The 22,296-nt window shown below is 38.9% G+C and overlaps 1 pseudogene; it reads right to left on the minus strand.

The window, feature by feature from the left end:
* Positions 1 to 21,311: 21,311 nt before the first annotated feature.
* On the minus strand, positions 21,312 to 21,776 carry LOC118709834 (annotated as a pseudogene).
* Positions 21,777 to 22,296: the final 520 nt, after the last annotated feature.

Raw genomic sequence — 22,296 nt, forward strand, 5'->3', positions numbered from 1 at the left:
TCATCTTATAAATTATTTATAATTACAAACAGAGAAATTGAAACTTTATAGAAGTTAAACCTGGCACAAACCTCTGAAACCGGGGCTCAAAGCTAACAGCTCCAGAACTGTGGCTCCTCATATGATGCAATGAAAAGAACCAGCAGCAGAGCCAACAGCAAGTCCTCGATATTGCCACAAAAATTCTTACACAAAACTGAACATTATCAGAAAAACACAACTGGGGAAATTTTTAAATATAAATGATATGTTCATCAATATTAATGTCAATATAGCTAAGATAGATGAGGGACTATTCCAATTAAAAGAGGCTAATGAGATATTACAAGTCAGTGCAACACACTAATTGGGATCTCCTTTAGTTATAAAGCACAAAATTGGGACAATTAATAAAATCAGAATAAGCCTGGAGAGTAGATAATGTTATTCTTTCTATGTGAATTTCTGGATTTTGATAACCATTGGTCTTATATAAGAAAATGAATATGTTAGTTTTAGGAAAATCACTCTGAAGTATTAAAGCATAAAGTAACTTAAGTAGATCTGCAGCATGTGCCCTTTGATTCTGGGCTGGTACACTTCTGACACACCCCTGCCAGGACCTGCAGGACCTGTGAGGAGTTTGGAAACATTCTACCAGGAAGCATTTTACTAAAGGTGCAGAGAACCTCTGTACTTTTGAATAGTTTACTCCCACACTTTTTTTTTTTTTTATAGACTTTGCTATTTTTCTGCATACGGCAGGCTAAATGGTGATTAAAGAAACTTGACTTTATGTAATGGAAGGGTTGAGAGATGGGATATCCAAAGGGAAGGGTCGCACAGCATGGAGCTGAGGGGGCGTTGGGTCAATGATGACAGCCCAGAAGCTGGAGTTTCATTCTTATGTGCAGTCACTGTCAGGAAGCTTTGTCTGTGGGCCTGGGGCTGAGGTGGTGCTCTGGGAATGCGGACCAAGTGTCATCAGGACAGTTTGCATTCCTTATACCTTATCAGTCTGATTCCTGGTGTCCCTCAGGTTTTGTCTGGTCTTTGTCCTTCTGTGGTGGGAAGCTTATAAATGGCTATTAAAGCCCAGCCACAGTGGTTCAGTGGTTGAATGTGGATCCCTGAACCAAGAGATTTTGGTTCTATTCCCAGTTGGGGCACACGCCCCGGTTGCAGGCTTGAGCCCCGGTGTGGGGCGTAGAGGAGACAGCCCATCAATGATTCTCTGTCAGCATTGATGTTTCTATCTCTCTCTCCCTCTCCCTGCCTCTCTAAAATAAATTAAAAAATAACCTTTAAAAGATGTCCATTAAAGATCATATTGCCCAATAGTCTGAGCACTAAACGCTTCCTGTGTAAGATCCTCTTCACTTTCCTACTTAAACCCCCTTTTTATACTTAGGTGAAAATAATGATGGAGGAAATATTCCGTTTTGTATTCTGAAGGAAGGGGTATGTGTTTAACTTTGCAGAAGGGTCAGATTTTGCCCTGCTTGCTACTGAGAAAGAACCACTATAAATGTTTTACAAGAATGAAGTGCCTGGGGGATTGTTCTTCTTTTGTTAATATATGTAATCCATTTTTTCTCTAAATACAATATAAAACATACTTTTGTTCAAGGCTTTTAAACATATTAGAAAAACTCAAAATGGCTCAAAGTGCTTGCAAAATGGCATTTTGATAATATAAGCGAAAATTAACTCACACTACTTAGCTAAATTTTTTAAAGTTACCTTTGATTCAAAAAAAAATAAAGTGAAAATATATTTGCAAATATGCTTGATGGCTCAATGGATCGTGGATGTTTTGAAATTCAGCAGGAATTGCTTGATGCATTCTGATCTGTCTGTGCCCATCAACTGGCAAGTTGCACCTGGAATTTCAAATAGATCTTTTCTCTTCAGAGGAGCCTTGATGTGTAACTTCATTCACTATCACTCCATTCCTCACTATGCTATGAAATGTCAGAAGAGAGAAGAAATGACATACTTACTAAGTCTGTCTCTGCTTGACACAAAATCACTCTCATTTTAAAACAACAAACCTCTCCCCTGCATGAAGAGGCTCAGAAACATGCCACGCGGCTTTTGTCTAAACCAGCAGTCAAACATCCCCCAAAGGGTCCCAGATTGGAGAGGGTGCATGAATTTTGTGGACTGGGCCTCTAGTATTAACATAAATGTGAGGTATTCATACATGAAAGAAAGATTAATTAAAAATAAGACAGTTATAGCCCTAGCCAGTTTGGCTTAGTGGACAGAGCATCTGCCTGTGGATTGAAGGTTCCCAGGTTCAATTTCAGTCAACATCACATGCCTGGGTTGTGGACTCGATCCCTAATAGGGTGTGTGCAGGAGGCAGTCAATCACTGATTCTCTATCATCATTGATGTTTCTATCTCTATCCCTCTCCCTTCCTCTCTGTAATCAATAAAAATATATTTTAAAAAATTAAAAAGACCGTTATTTTCCAACCCACTTATTCTAGTTTAGGGTTGAGGGTAGCTGGAGCCTATCCAAATAGTTGAGGTTGCAAAGTAGGAACACACCCCAGACAGGATGCCCTTCCATTGGAAGGTACACACACACACATACATGCACACACATACACACACTCAGACTGAGACAATTTAGACATGCCAATCCATGTCACATGGATATGTTAGGGATGGGGGAGGAAACTAGAATACCCAGAGAAGGTGTCCCAGACAAGCAGAATGGACAGACTCCACACAGATGGTGGTTCCAACTGGAAATTGGTATTTTCTTCTCATCAATATAATAATGAATCAATGTTGAATGAAGTATTATTAGAGAACCTGCTATAGCTTCAAGGGGTGAGTTGTAGGAGATGAGACCCACAGGCCACTGTAAGAGTCTATTTCTTTTAGTGAGATGAGTCACCAATAAGGAGAGGGTCCTTTCAGTTAGGGGTGAGCAGGGCTGCAGGAAATCCCTCTTTCCAAGTCTTTATCATAACTTTGGTTGTGGTGGTTGCAGGAGTGACTCTAACCCAAGTTTTTTAATAGCAAAAAAGGTGACAGATTTTACAACCTGATTCAGCTCTTTATCTAACAAGAGATTGGCCTTCCATATAGGGTCCTGTATGAACATGATTCTGACAGTGAATGAACTTATCCTCATTCTTAGTGATATTAGGAGCATTTGAACCTGGTTTTGAAGGGTCTCTTGGCACAGTTTTGTGATTGCTCTTAGAGTCTGGTTCACTCTTTCAGCCTTGTCTGGTGGCTGAGGCCTCCAAGCAGAGTGTAGATGCCAGGTGATGTCTAGAGCTTTACTAACCAATTGGCTTGTATGCTAAGTGACTTTGCAAAGATCGAGGAATCCCAAATCATGTCAAAAGCTCTTTTAACAATATTTTAGCTACTGTGCCTTTTCTGTCCTAGTGTAAACACCTGAACCCAGTCCACAAAGGAGTGTATAAAAACCAATAGATATTTAAATCCTTGACATAAATGCATTGTGTGAAGTTCAGTCATCCCGTGGGTAAGACCCTCTCCTTTGTATTGGTTCAACTAAAGGAGAAGGTTGTCTTGACCTCAGAAGGTTATTTATAGCACAAAAAGGATAGCCTTGACTTATTTGTCTGACAGTTTCCTGTAGCCCATTCCCAGCTAAATAGGTGTGAAGAGAATTGTGTTAGTTAGTCTCTACCAAAGTGGCAATCTTGTAAGGCTTTAATAATTTTCCGTTGAATATTTTGGGGAAGGTGCATGAGGCCTTCCTTCTGATACCAGCCCCTTATATCTTAGGTATATTCATGTTGGTAGCCCAGTCTATCTACTCCTGTATGTATTGAGATAGAAGGTTATTAAAATGTATTGAAAGTATCAAGACTCCCAATGTTGGGCTTTTTGTTGTGCCTGCAGTAATAGCAGTGTGCTCAGTGAACTTATTTCCTATTATGATGTCATATGTGCCCATTTGATGCTTCTGACAGTATATTACTGATATTTCCTTGGGCAGTTGTATTGCTTCAGGGAGTTTCAAGATATATCTTCCATATCTTATTGGGCTTTGTTTGGCATTTAAATATCTCTTTTCCTCACAAATAGCTGCATGGGCATGCAGTATGAAGAATGCATATTTAAAATCAATATACGCATTCAGACTTTTTCCTTTCCCTAATTCCAAGGCTCTTGTTAGAACTACTAATTCTGCCAGTTGTGCTGAGGTTCTGGGTAAAGCTTGCACCTCTATTATTTTATGTGCAGAGACAATGACATATCCAGCATAATGTATTTCTTTTTACATCCCAAACATCATCTGGATGTAGAAGAGGTTGGTCTTTGAGGTCTGATATGACTACATAGACTTGATCTATGACCTCACAGCAGATATATTCCATTTCTGAATTGGATGCAGGCACTAGAGTGCTGGATTCAGGACTATGCAATTCTCTATTTTCACTTGAGGATTTTCAACCAAGATGATTTGATATCATAACATGTGATTATTAGTAAGCCAATGGAGTCCCTTGGTATTTAATAAGCATCCTATTTGATGAGAGACATATAGGGTAATTTCTTGTTCTAAGGATATTTTAAAAAGCTTCCTCTAAGAGCAGGACAGCTGCCATGACTATCCTCAGATAGTGGAGCCAGACCCAAGCTACTGTACCCAATTATTTTGAGAAGTAGCCAAATGGCCTCTTGGTGGGTCCCAAGGCCTGTATTAAAGCCCCTAATGCCATCCTCTGCCACTCAGTGTCATACAATTGGAAGGTTTTTCAAAGTCCTGCAAACTCAAAGCCAGAGCTTGCATCAAGGCCTTTATACCTTTTAAGGCCTTTTGTTGATATTTTCCCCATTGTAAGTTAGGTGCTTCCTGCTGATTGCTTTCTCATAGGGTCTCATAAAGGACTCAGGCTTTTCTCCATATGTTAGGATCCATAGTCCACAATATCCCATTAGCCCTAGAAAGGCTTGTAGCTGCCCTTGGGTGGTAGACTCAGAAAAACCCAGGATAGCCTAGATTCTTTTTGAAGACAGCATTCTTTCCCCAGGAGTTATCACAAGGCCTAAATATTTTATTCTTTGTTTGAGGACTTGAGACTTATTTTTAGAGATTTTATAGCCTCTCTCAGCCAGGAAATTTAGGGTTTGTATTACATGTTGCATCCCGATTCTTCGTAGGAGAACAGAATAGTAGGTAATCTATATATTTGATCACCTGTCCACCCCTTCAAGTGATAGGTCTCTTAAAATCTCTGTTAAGGGCTGTCCAAATAAGTGTGGACTATTTTTGACCCTTTGTGAAAAACTCTCCATGGAAGCTTTATGTCCCTGGCATCTGACCATTCAAAGGCAACCGAGAATTGGCAATTTGAGTCTAATGGGATACAAAAGAATTCATCTTTCAAGCGTTATGCTGAGAACCATTGAGCTTGAGAGAGAATTTTCCCCAAAATTGTATATGGATTTGGTACCTCAGGATGTATAGGAATTGCAACATCAATGATAACCTGAAAATCTTGGATGAACTTATATGTTCAATCTTTTTCCTAACAGGTAGGATAGGGGTGTTGCATGAGGAATTATGTAACCAAGAAATATTATAATAACCTTTTGTAGGCCTTTTCTTGCTTTGGTATTTATAGGGTATTTCATTTATTTGGAATTTTTTTTGGATCCTCCAGACTTTGCTCTATGGATTTGGAATGGAGTTCCCATGGCCCATACATAGGGGTTAATTTCCTGGTCTATGATTATATCTATTTCACCTGTTCCTCTTTTTACAAGTAAGGACATAATTGGAATGGGACTCTCAATATCTGTTTAAAAAACACTAAACTTTTAACTTTGCTTAGAAAGTTTCTCCCTAACAATGGAGTGGGCCATTCTGTCATAACTAAGAATTGGTGCAAAAAACTAGTCACTTCCCATAGGCAATTGAAAGGTTGTGTAAAGTATTTTCTCTTGGGTTTTCTGTCTATCCCTGTATGGGCTTTTCTGCCTCTTCCAGGGTTACCTCTGTCTCCATCTCTTCAGTTATAATGTTCTTAGTGGGAGCTGACTGGTGAATAGGGCCACTTCAGTTCAAGACCATTGTATGGACAGGTTCTTGTCTGGGGACCCTTTGCCCCCTGGGAACAGTCCCTCTTCCAGTGACCAAACTTGTGGCAGAGGAAGCACAGTTTTGGACAAGGCCCCTTTCCAGAACACTCCCTTGTTCGGTATCTAGGCTGCACGCATTTTTGGCAATTGCCTTGTTTGAAGAAGCACTTTTGGGCTTTCTCTTCCATGGCATCATTGGCCTCTGCCCTTATAGGGTGGTGAGAAGTTGGGCCTGCCTTTTTCTTTGTGTTTTTTCTTTTCTAAAGCTCTCTCTTCCTCTTCCCTATTTTACAAAATACTGAAGGTGCTTTTTCTTAACATCTCTTCCATGGGGGTACTCTTCAAACTAACTTATCCTAATTACTTTCTTCCTAATATCTGGGGCCAATTGGGTCATGAACTTCTTTCATGACCCAACATAAATGTGAGGTATTCATACACGAAACAAAGATTAATTAAAAATAAGACAGTTATAGCACTAGCCAGCACCTCTATTATTTTATGTGAAGAGACAATGACATATCCAGCATAATGTATTCCTTTTTACATCCCAAACATCATCTGGATGTAGAAGAGGTTGGTCTTTGAGGTCTGATATGCCTACATAGACTTGATCTATGACCTCACAGCAGTTATATTCCATTTCTGAATTGGATGCAGGCACTAGAGTGCTGGACTCACTCTATATAACTTCAACTAGATCATTAGGATTCAGGTTGGTGTACTTATTAAAAGCTTCACTTAGAATTTCTAAGGAGGAGGTAGGATTTTATAAGAGGCTTTGATCAATGGCTGCCAGTTTGTTATAATTAACAGGTTACTTTTAGGAGACTTTCATTCCCTGTAAGAGGCAAAAAAGCAAGTTATCTCTGGCCCATCTCCATCCTCTGAATCATAGTTTCAATTAGGAAAAAAATATGGCATGGACCTCATTTGCCTAGGTCAATGCCTTTCCCTTAATGCTATAATTTTTTGAGGTGGTCAGGGCTTATTGAAATATTAGATTAATACCCCTTCAAAATAAGTCATAAAGTGAGCTATTCCATTAGATAAATTTGCCATGGTCATCTATAAACTCCCAACCTCTTCTTTATGTCCATGATGTCTTACTTGCTTAATGGAACCTGAATTCTTATTAAAGAGAAGAGTTAAGATTGTATTATTTGTTTGTCTTAGAATTTATTGTTTTATCCTTCCTCCCACTGGCTGATTCAGTACAGGGTGATGCATGTTCTGGGGCACTTGGTTGTTGAGGCACAATGTGTGAAAACACATTCACTCTCAAGATTTAATTATTTCTTTGCTATGGTTCCTACCAGTGCAGGAACCTTACAGTTTTTGCACATTTGGAGTCATTCCTTGGAGCTATGAAGACCTGGACATACGTTATTTCAGTCCATTTGCCCTGTCCTGGACAGAATAAGTTTGGCTGTGAGATTATATTATAGTTTAGGGTTCCATTTCTAGGTCCAAGCTATATTACAAAAGAAAATTAATATATTTTTTTTAAGAAATGACGGTCATATTCTGTATTTTTTAGGATGTATACCAGAGGTGAAAATATCATAGTATTGAATTTTGGTTTCCCATCTAAAAGAGAATAGAGATCATCAGAGAGAATGGGCATCCTTGTTCCTTCTCTTATGTTGTTTCCACTGTCTGGAGAAGGCATCTCTTCTCAGACATGGGTTTCTGGAATTAACTAGTCTCACTGTGTAACCCAAATTTCTGGCTCAGTTTATGGTCCTATTTACCCCATGCCCTGGGGGTGGCCTAGACTCTAACATCCCTCTGTCTCAGATGGATGGAATTTATCTCATGCTCTGGGGACTCCTTTTTTCAGCATTTATGGTTCAAGATGGGGAGTCCTGTGTGGGGCTGGGACCACTCCCTCCTCAGTGGGAACTTCCACAACTGAGATATCCTTCCCACTTATTTACTGCTACCCATGGGTATAGCATCAACCTGTTTTGTGTCTCCACTCCTCCTACCAGTTAAGTGCCCTCTTCTTTATATCCTTAGTTATAAATGTTCTGTTCAGGTGTTTCTCTTGGATGGTTCTATAATTTAGTTGTTATTTTTATGTGTTTGTGGGAGGAAATGAGCAGCTTTTACCTACCTTGCCATCTTGACCAGAAGTTTCCTTCCTAGCTTACTTACAAATAATGATGAATGGACAGCTACATTTTTATTCCTAGAGTTTTAGGAAAGATTTGATTTGATAGGAAACTGGGATAGACTCAGGGAGGTCTCATGCATCACAGTTGAAACAAAGATAGACTCTATAGTTGGAAAATTCAGAATGAAGTTAATGAATGTTTTCTTATAATAGCTCACAGCATCTCAGTGGAGGAAAAAAAGGCCATTACCTAAATGTGACTGTTGGGGGGAGGGGGAGGGGGTAGGGAGTTTGAACGATTTTTCAAGGAGAAGGGATCAAAAGTATTCTAGGAGAGCATGATAGTGATAAACACAATGAGTGTTATTAGGCTCACCATAGAGCATTGAAATGCATTCTTGTTGTCAAAGTCTATAAATTTAAAGTAAAAAGGATTTGGAGAAGGATATGATAGACAAGTGTTATCTTCCATGTGTATAAAAATGGATAAACTACTGGAAGATCAACGTCTCATTTGGAGGAATTGAGAACAAGTAATTGTGTTATTATCAGAAAGGGAATAATCTAAATAGAGATTAATGTGATAAAGATTTACCAGATCATGAATGAAAGTGGTTTTCTCCTCATAACCTATGTTTCTTATATTGGTGATTTTCCAGCTCCTTTTATTAAAAAATAAGTAAATAATAAGATAAATATAAATAAGTTATGGTATATATTAAGACAAAACCAACTTCTGGGTAAATTTTTCATCTGTAGTAGAGTCTCTAATAAGATAGCAGGAGTTTTCCAGTTTTAGGAAATTCAGGGTAATATCGATATGATGAATGTTTATATGTATGTAAATTTGTCTCCATGGGTCTTCACATTACCAATTTCAATGGTTTGTTTTCTTGACTGTAAAGATAAAAGAGGTAATGAGTGCTACATTGTTCACTAATTGTGCACTTTAATTAAGTCACAGGTAGCAATTGTAAATTGCTGCTTTACTCCAGTGTTTGGGTGTTTCAGTGCAAATAATCACACATACATCTGTTCTCACATAAAGCAAACTCCTTCTGCTAAGAAAATAAACAGATGCAATGAGCATAAAAATCATCATGGTGAATTTGGTAGATTAAAATTTTGTGGCTTCTGCTTTTTATATACAGTTTCTTTAAACATTCATATCTATATATTGTTTTTTTAATGAAGATGCTGACTGTGTTATTATTAAACTTTCTTGTTTCCTTGCAAGGCTGATACTTCACTGTATAAAAATTGCACAAACAGTTCATAACTATCTCTTGATAATGTTAAAACCACAAGCCCAAAATAGTTTCATTTGTGTTAAAGGCTCGTGGTATCAAACTTAGGTTTCATAACTGATCTAATTACAGTTTTAACCATCTCAACCAGCCAGTCTGAAATGTTCTGGGTAAGCCCCAGCAGGTAGTCTGTCCTGGGCCCTCCCCATCTCCCAAAGGGGAGGACCACATGACAGAACTCTTGTCTCCCTTCCACCCAAAAGAAGATGTTTTAGTCTAAAACTAATCTTTTATTTTCCTTTTCTAAAGATGTCTCTGCCATACCCTTTGTATATTTTGTACAAACCTCAGAATGCCCACTATTTTCTGGATGGGATGTTACCCAATTCATGAATCACTTATTAAGATCAATTAGATCTTAAATTTACTTGGTTGAATTTTATTTTTAATAGCATCAGTACAATTCTATGCCTACAGGCAAAGATATGGAAGTTGTACTGCCCACATTGAGAACCCAAACCATTTTTCCCCCAGAGGATATACACAGTATTTTAAAATAAATGTTTTTAAAAATATGTAACTTAAGAGTGACATCAGAAAAATTTTGTAAGTAACTCCCAATGCCTATCCTTCCACAGAAATTTCAAAAAACAAACAACATTGACAGGACCAGCTCTGTCACAACCCTGGAAAACAGCCAAAAGTTCACAACAAACAAGCAAACACTGAGTCAACCAAAAAGAAACTTGAAATCATCTGAAAAGCTTTGTGACATTTCTTCTGTCTTCTTATCACTTTGGGTAATGGGCAGCACACTGAGGCCAAGCTGGTGGATGTAAGACTGTAGCCCATTGTTAAGGGACAGAAGTGAGAGAGCACTCCCTGTGGTGACAGCAAACTATGCCCCTGGCCTCTGCACAGGAAACACTGCCCAGGGCAATTGTTAGTCAACAAACCAAGCTTAAATTTATTTCAGGAAAATAAAATTATACGAAGTATATTTTCTGGCCACAATTAATAAAAAGAAATAAAACTGGAGAATCCACAGTGTTTTGGAGTTTAAACAATGCACTCTTAATCACACAATAGATGAAAAGGGGAGAGATATAAGAGAATTTAAAATATACGTACAGATGAATTAAAATGAAAACACAAAATACAAAAAGTTATTGAAAGCAGTCCTCAGAGGGAAATTTATAGCAGTAACCGCTTACATTTAAAAATAAATTTTAAATCAATAATCTAATTATAAAACTTAGGGACTATAAACATTAAAGAAAACTAAAACACAAAGCTAATAAGAGGAAGAGGATAGTAAAAATTAGAGCAAAGATAAATGAAATAGGTATTAAAGCATAGGAATAATCAGTGAAACAGAAAGTTGACTCTTTGAAAAGATTAACAAAATTAAAAGCCTTGAGTCAGACTATGAAAGGAAAAAAAAGAAAAAAGACATAACTAAAATTAGAAGTAAAACTGGAAACATTACTACTGATTTTATAGAAATAATAATAATAATAATAATAATAATAGTAATAAAGATTATAAAGCCCTGACCAGGTTGCTCAGTTGTTTGGAGCATCAGCATGGATACCAAAAGGTTGTGGGTTCTGTTCCCAGTCAGGCACATACCTAAGTCATGGTTGGATCCCCAGATGGGACACGTGTGGAGGCAACCAGTCAATGGTAGTCTCTCACTATAATGTTTCTCTCTCTCCTTTACACTCTCTCAAATCAATAAAAACATTATTGGGTGAGGATTTTTAAAAAGGAATGGAAAAAATACTATAAATATTTCTAAGTCAATAATCAAATAAGCCAGATGAAAAGGTTCTTAGAAATATACAAATTATAAAAACTGAATAAATAATAAATAGAAAATCTTATACTTTTTAAAGAGATGAATGATAGTTTTGAATTTTAATTGTTTTTTTCCATGTACAAAAATATTTTTCTACAAATAATAGTGTGTGTGTGTGTGTGTGTGTGTGTGTGTGTGTATGTAGAGGAAAGCAGAATGTTTTATCATGATTTTGCTTCAATAACTTTGAGGCATATTAAAAGTCCTAAACTCTGGTGCTTTCCGGCCCCCAAACAATTAAAAACTAAAAAGAATTAAAATTTAAAAATAAATAAAGTTCTTAAAAGGTAAAGGTCAGGTCCATATGTCTTTACTGTTAAATTATACTAATAATTTGAATAATAATAACACCAATCTTCTTCAAAATCTTCTAAAAATAGATTACATCATTCCATTAAGTCACCATTCCCTAATACCAAACCCCAATAATGATATTATAAGAAAAGATAATTGCAGATATGAAAGTTTTAAAAGAGCCTCTAAGGACACAATGTCAGGTATTACTGGTAAGGTCAGGTCTGTAATGTTGCTTTAATATTATAAAAAAATCTGTATAATAGTCTACATAAATCAAACAAGAAAAAAAACGTACACAGGACCATCTCAATACATCAGATAAAGCATTTGATAAAAGTCAACATATATATATATATATATATATATATATATATATATATATATTTCAGAGAGGAAGAGAGAGGAAAATGAGAGACTCATTGATTGGTTACCTCCAGCATGCTCCATAGTTGAGATATTGAGCCTAAAACCTGGCATGTAACCTGACTGGGAATGGAACCAAGACTTCTTGATTCATAGGTTTATGCTCAACCACTGGCCAGGCAAAAGTCCACTTTTCATGATAAAAACCTTAAATTAGTAATACAAGAAAATTTACCTACATGATCAATTACACTGATGACAAATTCATAGCTATCATCACACTCATGATGAAGAGTGAAATATTTTCTTCTAAGGTTAGGAACAATATAAAAATTTCTACTTTCACAACTGATAATCATCATTGTACTGGAAGTTTTAACCATAGTGATTAGACATTCAGTATAAATAAAATATATTTAAAATTGAAATGAAGGAATAAAAATCATTTCTTTTCACAGATAACATGCTATAATCAGATAATCCAAAATAATTCACATGACAATAACAAAGTCATTAAATCTTCAAGATACAAAATTAATATGCAAAAATTAGTTGAGTTTCTATGCATCTGCAATGAACAATCTGAAAATGAAATTAAAAAGCAATTTCATTTGCAATGGCTTATGTTACAATACCCAAGAATAAAGTTAGCTATAAAAAAAATTGCTTGCTGAAAACTATAAAACAATTCTTGAAAGCAATTAAATAATAGATAAATAAAAAGACATGCTTTGCTCATGGAATGAAAGTTTTAATATTGTTAAAAGGTCAGTGCTCTCCAATTAATGCAGAGATTTAATAAAATTTCAACCAAATTTCCATTGGCCTTTTATGCAGAAATGAAAGAGCAAATCCTAAAATGTAAATGATTGTAAGGGGTACCAAATAGCCAAAAAATATTGACAAGAAACAAAGTCAGAGGACTCACACATTACAACTTAAAAAAATCACTATCAAACAACAGTAACCAAAACAGTGTGGTACTGGTACACATATATACCAATGCAATGGATTTAAGAGAACAAAAATAAAAACATGCATATATGGCCAGCTAATTTTCAACACAGGTTCCAAGATTAACAAATAATAATCTCCTTAACAAATGGTGCTTAGACAAGTAGATACCCACATGCAAAAGAATTTCTCCAAAGTGGATATACAAAAATCCAACAAACACATAGAAAAATGCCAAGCCTAATTAATTATTAGGAAATGTAAGTTTAAAAAAATAATAATGAGGTAGCACTTCACCCTACTAAGAAGAAATGAAAAAGCAATTCATTTTGCAGTTGCAACCAAAATAATAAAATACATAGGAATGAACTTAACAAATAACATGAAAGACCTATATATTTAAAATTTGGAATTATTATTAAAAGAGATTGAACAAGACACACAAAAAAAGTGGAAAACTATTCATGGTTTGGAAGTATCAACATGGCTAAAATTGCCATATTACCCGTAATAATACACAGATTTAATGCAAGCCCCGTCAATGATATTTATGTCATTTTTTAAAAGAAATACAGTGAGAAATCATCAGATTTATATGGTACCACAAAATACCTTGAGTAGCTAAGGCAATGCTGAGAAAAAAGAACAAAGCTGGAGATATCATGATACTTCAAGTTATACTACAGAGCTATGATAATCAAAACAGTGTGTTATTGACAGAGAAACGGGAACACGGATTAATGGAACAGAATAGAAAGCCCAGGTATTAAACCACACATAATTTTCCACATAAGATCCAGAAACACATAATGGAGTAAAGACAGTCTCTTCACTAAATGGTGCTGGTTAAACTGGAAAGCCACACACAATCGAATGAAACTGGATTACAGTTGGTCCCCATGTACAAAAAATTAATTCAAAATGATCAAAGACCTAAATAAAAGACCCCAAGTAATAAGTTACATATAATAAAATATAAGTACCAAATTTATGGACCCCGAACTTAGAGAACATTTTGTGAACTTGACCTGAGAGGAAAGGGAAATAAAGGCAAAAATAAATGAATTAAACTAGAAAGCTTCTGTGCAGCAAGAGAAACTGACAACAAAAGAAAGAGCCAGCCAACCAGATGGGAGATGATATTTGCAAACAGTAGTTCTGACAAAGATTTAATCTCCAAAATACATAAAGAACTTGTATAACTGAACACCAAAAAATAAACAGCCCAATCAAAAAGTGGTCAGAGGGCCTGGAAATACATCTCTCCCAAAAAAGACATATGAATAGGCAATCCTTTGTAATAAAAGGGTAATATGCAAATTAGCCATCACTCTGTTACAAAGATGGCAGCACCCATAATGGCCTGGGTAGAACGCTGGCATCACAGCCCTGGCAAGGAGGCCATTCCCAAGCTGGGCTGCGAAGGCAGGGAGGGCCTCCCAGCAGACAGGGCTTAGCAGCGAGAGGGCAGCAGAGAGCTTCCAGCGGTAGTGGGTGCTGTGGCCTGGCTGCCAGAGGCCTGCTTTGGGCTGCTGGGGCCTGTGCTGAGACTACTGGTGGTGTGGGCAACTGCAGGCTGGGGCGCTGGGAGATGTGGGATGACCTGCCTGGATCAGGGTCATGGACCGCCTTCAAACTGTGGCAGCCCCTAACATAAGGAGGCCCCCTGGCCAAGGACGCCTGAGTCTGTTCTGGACATAGGGCCGGGCTCTCCCCACGAGGGACTCAGAAGCCTCCAGTGTCTGCCAGTCTCTGGGAGGTGGGAGTGCAGCCACTGTCCACCTCTCCCCCACCCCGGAGAGATCCTGGACTGAGGGGCGTCTCACCTAAGAGTTGTGTACCTGCTTCCCACCCCCTTTACCCAAATGGACATGTTAGGGGGTTAAGGGGAGGAAGAGGAGTATTGCAGGAAGATATTCCCTGGAATTGCACCTCTGTCCTTCCTCCAGACCTGACCTCTGGGAGAGCAGAGCCTGATTCCATCTTCAGCAGATTTGCATGTCCCAGACCCTCCCGTACTTCCAGACACTGGGCATTCCCATATCTTCCCTGCCTCCCAGGGTCTGACCCCACTGATTCCTATCCCAGAAGCACTCTGTCCTCCCCAGCTTTCGGTCTTTATAGCCTAAATGCATGGTGGGCTTAGTTGCTTCTCCATGGATTTTATTAGATAAGAACCCAGTGAAGTTGCTTAGCAACTGAGCTGCTCAGACTTCATTAAGGGCAAGAATGACACATCTTACTTGGCTTTTATAGCAAAGCAATCTTATTCTTTTATTTTTTAAATAGATTTTTATTGATTTTAGAGAGGAAGGGAGAGGGAGAGAGATAGAAACATCAATGATGAGAGAGAATCATTGATTGGCTGCCTCCTGCATGTACCCTACTGGGGATCGAGCCCGCAACCCAGGCATGTGCCCTTGACCAGAATTAAAGCTGGGACCCATCAGTCCTCAGGCTGAAGCTCTAACCACTGAGTCAAACTAGCTAGGATAAGTAATCCTATTCTTAAAGACTTTGATTTTTGTCATAAACAAGTGGATTTGAATCATATCAAACCAATATACACTTTTTAATGAAATGTATTTTTATTTCTACTAATGCAATTCTCCCTTAAAGCTTATGTTGTATAATCTCTAGAGAATAATAAAAGTGTAATATGCTAATTAGACCAGACATCTTCCAGACATCCATTTGGACATCCTTCCACACAAAACCATGGTGGCAGGGGACAAGGCAGTGGTGGTGAGGGTCGACCAAGTCAGCAGGGGAGGGAAGTTAGGGGCAATCAGGCCAGCAGGAAGGTGAGCAGTTAGGAGCCAGTGGTCCTGGATTGTGAGAGGGATGTCCCCTGTGTGATAGGGCCTAAACCAGCAGTCAAACATTCCCCAAGGACTCTCAGATTGGAGAAGGTGCAGGTTGGGCTGAAAGTTCCCCCCATCCCCCATGCACAAATTTCATGTACTTGGCCTCTAGTATTTGCATATTAGCCTTTTATTATATAGGATTAGATGCCCCTTGCAGGAAGATTCTTGCAATAGAGCTTCCTGCTGCAGTCTCCGCTGCCCCATCTGCTTCTCTCCCTTCTCCCCAACCCCACCTGCTTCCCTGCCTTCTCTGCCACCTCGCTTGCTTGCTTCTCCAGAGCTTCGCTCCCTTCTGTAGTGCTTACCTTCTTTCTGCACTGTCTTCAGTCTTCTCTTTGCGCTGGCCTGGAGATGCAAATTAATTGCCATCTTAGCTGGGTTAATTTGCGTACTCACCCTGATTGGGCTGGTGGGCGTGGCTTTTCAGTGAAGGGAAGGTCAATTTGCATGTTTCTCTTTTATTAGAGAGGATATATTAGAAATACATGAACACATTGTGGAAAAAATTACTTAGAGCTATCAAGAATACACAAAGATATACATATACATATCACATTCTGATCAAACTAGCGTAAATTTATTTAGATTCATATATTTAAGTTGACTATAAAATCACTGAGAATAGAAAGGAGGTAGAGCTACAAATAAATTACTAAGTTATACATCAATTCGAACCCTCAAAAAGTCAAATGTGTAATTTTTCTTTTACACTCATTCTATTTGTAAACTGCATTTCACAGGGAAGAAGAAAAGGCATTTTCACCAGAAACACATCCCACTGCTTCCTCGACAGAAGTTTTTCTGCATGATGATGCCTACATACCATAGTGTGTTCACACTTATCATGTTTTAGACTTCCCTATGTATACAGACTACCAGCTTATTCTGGTCTAGTACTCCAGCTTCCATTCCTCAAATTATAGGTCCCTGAAACTTATTTTTAATTATATGGATGAAGGATTGTTGTCGCATTTGAAAGAAAGGACAGACAGAATGCTGTAGAGTTTATATAAACATCTATGTTTTCTTCTGAGCCTGTGATGTGCTGAGAGGCTGGCAATGTTTACTGGGCACTCTATGGGGCTGCCTGAGCAGCTATCCTTCTGTCTGACCTGGAATTTTAGCCATATGAGCCGTATGAGTTGTTAGCTGAAATGTCAACAGAGGTATTTTGTTTGGTTTTCATGTTGATGTGTTTTTGTTGTTGTTGTTGTTGTTGTGTGTGTTTTCTTTCAGAAGACCCCTAAGATATGTGCAAAAAACACTTTTTGAAGAATAATTGGTAGTAAGAATACGTGGCATAAGGCAGTGTAAATAGGAAAAACATAGGATGTGAGGAGAGAAAATGAAAGGAAAATTCAATAAAAAAGTCACAGAAAAAAAAGAAAATGGTGAAAAGAGTGAAGAAAAGAGAAATTAGAGATTAATTAAAACATAAAAAGTAGCAATATATTATGGTTATTCCACATTCCCCTTTATTTTCAATTGATTTTTTTTTTAACTGACTCTTTTAGTAATTTTTATTTTTTATTTTTCTTACTTACTTTTTATTTTAAATTTACTTTCTTTGGAAATATTCCCTAGAATAAAATACAATTAATAATTTTGATAGAGAATGGCTATACTTTCCCCAACTTTCTTTTTTGTTGTTGTTGTTGGTTTTTCATAAAGCTGGGTTACATTTACAGTCAGTGTGGACATATGACTGGATTATAACTAGTGGGGAATAGAGAGAATAATGTGTGTCACTTCTGGACTGAAGTGGTAAGGCGTGTCTATAATTTATCTGCTTATTTATTCCAAAACTACACAGAAAGCAGAAAACTAAGACTGAAAGACCAGAGAGCCCAGGAGCCACAAGACAGAACACAAGTGATTTCCTAACAAACTACAAAACCAGAAATACACATAAGAGGAATTGTTATGTGATTATGAAATAAGATTTCCCCTACATTGAGCTGTGGGGATTTATATCTCAGCTAGAATTACCCAAAATCATATGGAAACCAACATCCCAAAGCCCACTGCTCTATATTGTAACAGCTTCTCTTCTTTTTCTCATTTAGCATAGTTGCCTTGTTTATACTTGTACTTATGAGACTTCAGGCAGAGCTGGGAGACACTGACTCCTGGGTCTAGCTTTTTAAATTTTTCCCAACTTCCTCCTAAGCTGCAAATGTGCATCAGTTGATAGCTATTTAAAAACACACTCATATGCATGCACAGGCACACACACACACACACACACACACACACACACAAAACCAGTCAATACATTATAAATTAAATGATTTTACTTCTTTCGCTAATTAAATCTTACAGTTGATTAACATATCTAAATTACTATTTGTCTTGGTGCCTTAGAAACCCAAACATTTGCTTTTTACTGTTTATTTTATATGGATTTTAAGCAACTTGATGAGAAGAAATTCTTTTTTAATTAAACTTACTGGGGTGACATCAGTTAGTAAAATTATATCTTTTAAGTGTACAATTCTATAATACATCATCTGTATATTTCATTGTATGTTCTCCATCCAAAGTTTAATCTTCTTCTGTAACCATAGTAGTATATCTGACCCCCTTTTTCGTTTACTAACTACACACATCCCCCTTTCCGTCTGGTATCTATGAGTTTAATTTGATATCTTGTTGTTCATTTATTGCTTTCATTTTATATCTCACATATAATGAAATCCTATAGTTCTTGTCTTTTTCCATCTTAATTTTATTGCTTAGCATGATATTCTCAAGATCCATTCATATTACTACAAATGACAGTATTTCATTTTTTTTTATGATGAAGCAGTATTCTATTGTATATACATACTACATCTTCTTTTTTTAAATATATTTTATTGATTTTTTTTTTTACAGAGAGGAAGGGAGAGGGACAGAGAGTTAGAAACATTGATGAGAAAAAAACATCAATCAGCTGCCCCCTGCACACTCCTCACTGTGTATGTGCCCGCAACCAAGGTACATGCCCTTGACTAGAATCAAATCTGGGACCCTTCAGTCTGAAGGCTGACTGTCTATCCATTGAACCAAAATGGTTAGGGCATACCACATCTTCTTATCCAGTCATCTATTGAAGGGCACTTTGGTTGTTTCCATGTCTTGGCCACCAGAAATAATGTTGCAATGATCATAAAGGTGCATATACAAATATATCTTTACAAATGAATGCTTTTAATTTTTTTTTTAGTAGACACCCAAAAGAGAGGTAGGTAGGTAATACAGTAACTGTAATTTTTTTAGGAACTGCCATATTATTTTCCATAGTGGTTATAAAAGATTATATTCTCCCAGCAGTGAATGAGGGCTTCCTTTTCTCCACAACCTCTCCAACACTTGTTATTGCTTGTCTTGTTGATAATGGCCATTCTAACAGGTATGGGATGATATCTCATTGTAGTTTTGTTTTTTTTTTAAGATATATTTTATTGATTTTTTACAGAGAAGAAGAGAGAGATAGAGAGTTAGAAACATCGATGAGAGAGAGACATCGATCAGCTGCCTCTTGCACACCCTCTACTGGGGATGTGCCCGCAACCAAGGTACATGCCCTTGACCAGAATCGAACCCGGGACCTTTCAGTCCGCAGATCGACGCTCTATCCACTGAGTCAAACTGGTCTCAGCTCATTGTAGTTTTGATTGCATTTTCCTAATACCTAGTGAAGTTGGGCATCTTTTCATATATCTGTTGACCATTTGCATATTTCCTTGGGAGAAGTGTCTGTTCAGGTCCTTTGCCCATTTCATAATTGGATTGTGTGTACTTTGTTGTTGGGTTGTATGAGTTCTTTTATGTTTTGGTTATTAACCCCTTATTGGCTATGTTGTTTGCAGGTATCTTCTCCAATTACATTGGCTGCATTTTTGTTTTGTTTATGGTTTCTGTGCTGGGCAGAAATTCAATAAGAAAATTCCATTATATTTAAAAAATATTTATTGTGATGCAAATATATCAGAAATTCAGTAAAAACTTATTTTCTTTCATGCAATTCCAATATAAAAAATAAATAAATAAAGTATTTCTGAGGTAAAACAAACACTAAAGCAACTTAGTTTTAGCTTTTTATAAGACTGGAGCCGTAGTACTTTTTCTAATAATTATTTAACTAGAGGCCTGGTGCATGAAAAACTTATGCACTCAGGGGGGTCCCTCAGCCCAGCCTGCCCCCTCTCACAATTCTGCACCTCTTGGGTAGGGTCCCTAGGTCTGGCCTGAGATCAGGGCCTATCAGGGCTTTTCTTCCCATGGTTGCAGGCAGCTGGCCCCACCCCCGCTGCTGCCACTGCTTGCCATCTGTGCAACACTGCCCCCCCGCCCCCCCCCCCCCGCCCCCTCCCCTACCTCCACTCACCTCCCTCTGCAGGTGTGATGGCTTGATTGGCCTGAGGCTCCCTTTGCAGGTGACAGGTGTGGGGTGTAATGCTTAGCTGGCCTGGGGGTTCCTTCCTTCTGCTGGGGGCATTGCTATCTGCCACAGTGTCTCCAGCCGGCGGCCTGGGCCTCCCTCCCTTTTTCTTTCTTTCTTTCTTTCTTTCTTTCTTTCTTTCTTTCTTTCTTTCTTTCTTTCTTTCTTTCTTTCTTTCAAAGTAAGAGTAATGTTTACTGAGTGATACAGATCTGAGTACAATGAAGGATTTACCAGGATGAAAATGCATCACACCATGCCCCTGCCACCCCAACATCCAGAGACTACAGTACTTAGGAGTTACACACAACGGCCATAACTGCTGAATATCTGTTTGTAACAAACAATCCATAGCATATTTATACTGTATCACATCGAATGATTATAGAAATCTGTTTATATATTGCTTATATAATATCATTTTTGTAAACAATATTTTTAAAAAAGAAGAAGAAAGCATAAAGAACATATGCAGTTGAAAGCCCTGACAGGACAGCCAGTCTGTGAACATTCAATGAGTAAGTGCTTTGGAAGTGCCCATGCCTTATGCCCATGGCATCTCCAGCAGTGCCAGCGAGGGTAGCCCCAGCTGCCACTCCAGGCAGGACTGAGCTAGACCACAGTGGGTGGATACAACAGGACGTGACACTGTGCCTTCTCCAGCTTTGCATCAGGGTCAGGGTCAGGGTTAGGGCTGGGGGAAGCAGATTGCAGTTTCACTCTGAGTTCCATACTCAGTCTAATTTTGGTTGCAACTCATGGCTTTTCCTGGCTGTTCAGAGGTCATTTGAGTGGGTGCCCTGGTGGAGAGGCCAGAGAAGTGACCACAGCTGCCTGGTTGGGCATCTCTCTGACCCAGAGCCTCTGTGCTACCTCCTGCAAATCTGGCCCCAGGCAGAACAGGCCCTCCTCAGGACTACTTTGCTCTCAGCATCAGCCTGGGTTTCTCCCCCTGGTGTGGCTGAACTGAGTTTCACAAAAAAGTCCAGTCAATACTGGCTGTGCTGAACCTCATTGAGAGTTTTTCGTGCAGCAAGGAAGAGCACTCTGGGACCCTTCTCTTCCTCCTTCTCCTCATCTCCTCTTTCTCCTTTGCTCCTCCCAGGCCATGGTCACTTTTCCAGCTGCTCCAGCAGTGGGTTGGCTTCTGAGTCGGGATCTCAACGCTGTCAGTCCTGATGACAGAGGTGGGGAGATGCCGATTGAGCATCAGGAGGAGCTGCTGCCGCTCCTGCTTCAGCTCCTCCTTCTGGGTTTTCAGCTCCACATTCATGAGCTCCAGCAACTGAGATTCCTGCTGCAGACACTCCATCTGGTCCTTCTTCTTGTTCTGGCATCGGGCTTCTGCCGCTTTGTTCTTTACCTGGCGCCTTTTTCTCCACCCCTCTTCCTTGTCTAGCTCACTTTTCACAGGTTTCTTGCTCAGTTTCAACTCCAGGAAGTGCAAGGGAGAGATCCTGGCCCCAATGTTGTGGATGTCAGTGTATTTCAGCTCCTCTGTATTCAGGTCCAATCTGGGGAGTCCGTGGCAGAGAGCCTGCAGTCATGAGAAGGTCTGGGATCTGCCCAGGCATCATGGCAGTTCATCCCTGCAGAAGCTGCAAGGAGAGGCTGCAACCCTGGGGTTTGGGCCCGGCTGCAGGCATCATGCCCACTCAGAAGCCACAGTAGTACCAATCCTGCCCTGCAGTGTCCACCACTGCCAGGGCCTCCTGTCGCAGCTGCCGAGCATCCCTCCTGCAGGCTGTGGCCTGGGTCTCCCTCTTTGAGGTGATCTATCTCAGCGCTCTGCCTGCTTGCCTGCCTCATCACCCCTAATCACTCACCTGCCTATCCGATCACCCCTAACTGCTGGCCTGCCTAGTTGATTGCCCCTAACCACTCCCTTGCCTTTCTGATTTCCCCTAACTTTTTGCTTGCCTACCTGATCACCCCTAACCACTCATCTGCCTGCCTGATCTCCCCTAACTGCTTGCTGGGGGTGGGGTCAGCCCTGGAGGGGCCACGGTGGTTCTGGTCATTATGCCTGGGCTTTTATTATATAGGACTTATGCTATTTATAGATGTATAGTACAGTGTTTCCCCGAAAATAAGATC

This window comes from Pipistrellus kuhlii, unplaced genomic scaffold (genome assembly GCF_014108245.1).
Source record: "Pipistrellus kuhlii isolate mPipKuh1 unplaced genomic scaffold, mPipKuh1.p scaffold_m20_p_7, whole genome shotgun sequence".
Taxonomy (NCBI): domain Eukaryota; kingdom Metazoa; phylum Chordata; class Mammalia; order Chiroptera; family Vespertilionidae; genus Pipistrellus; species Pipistrellus kuhlii.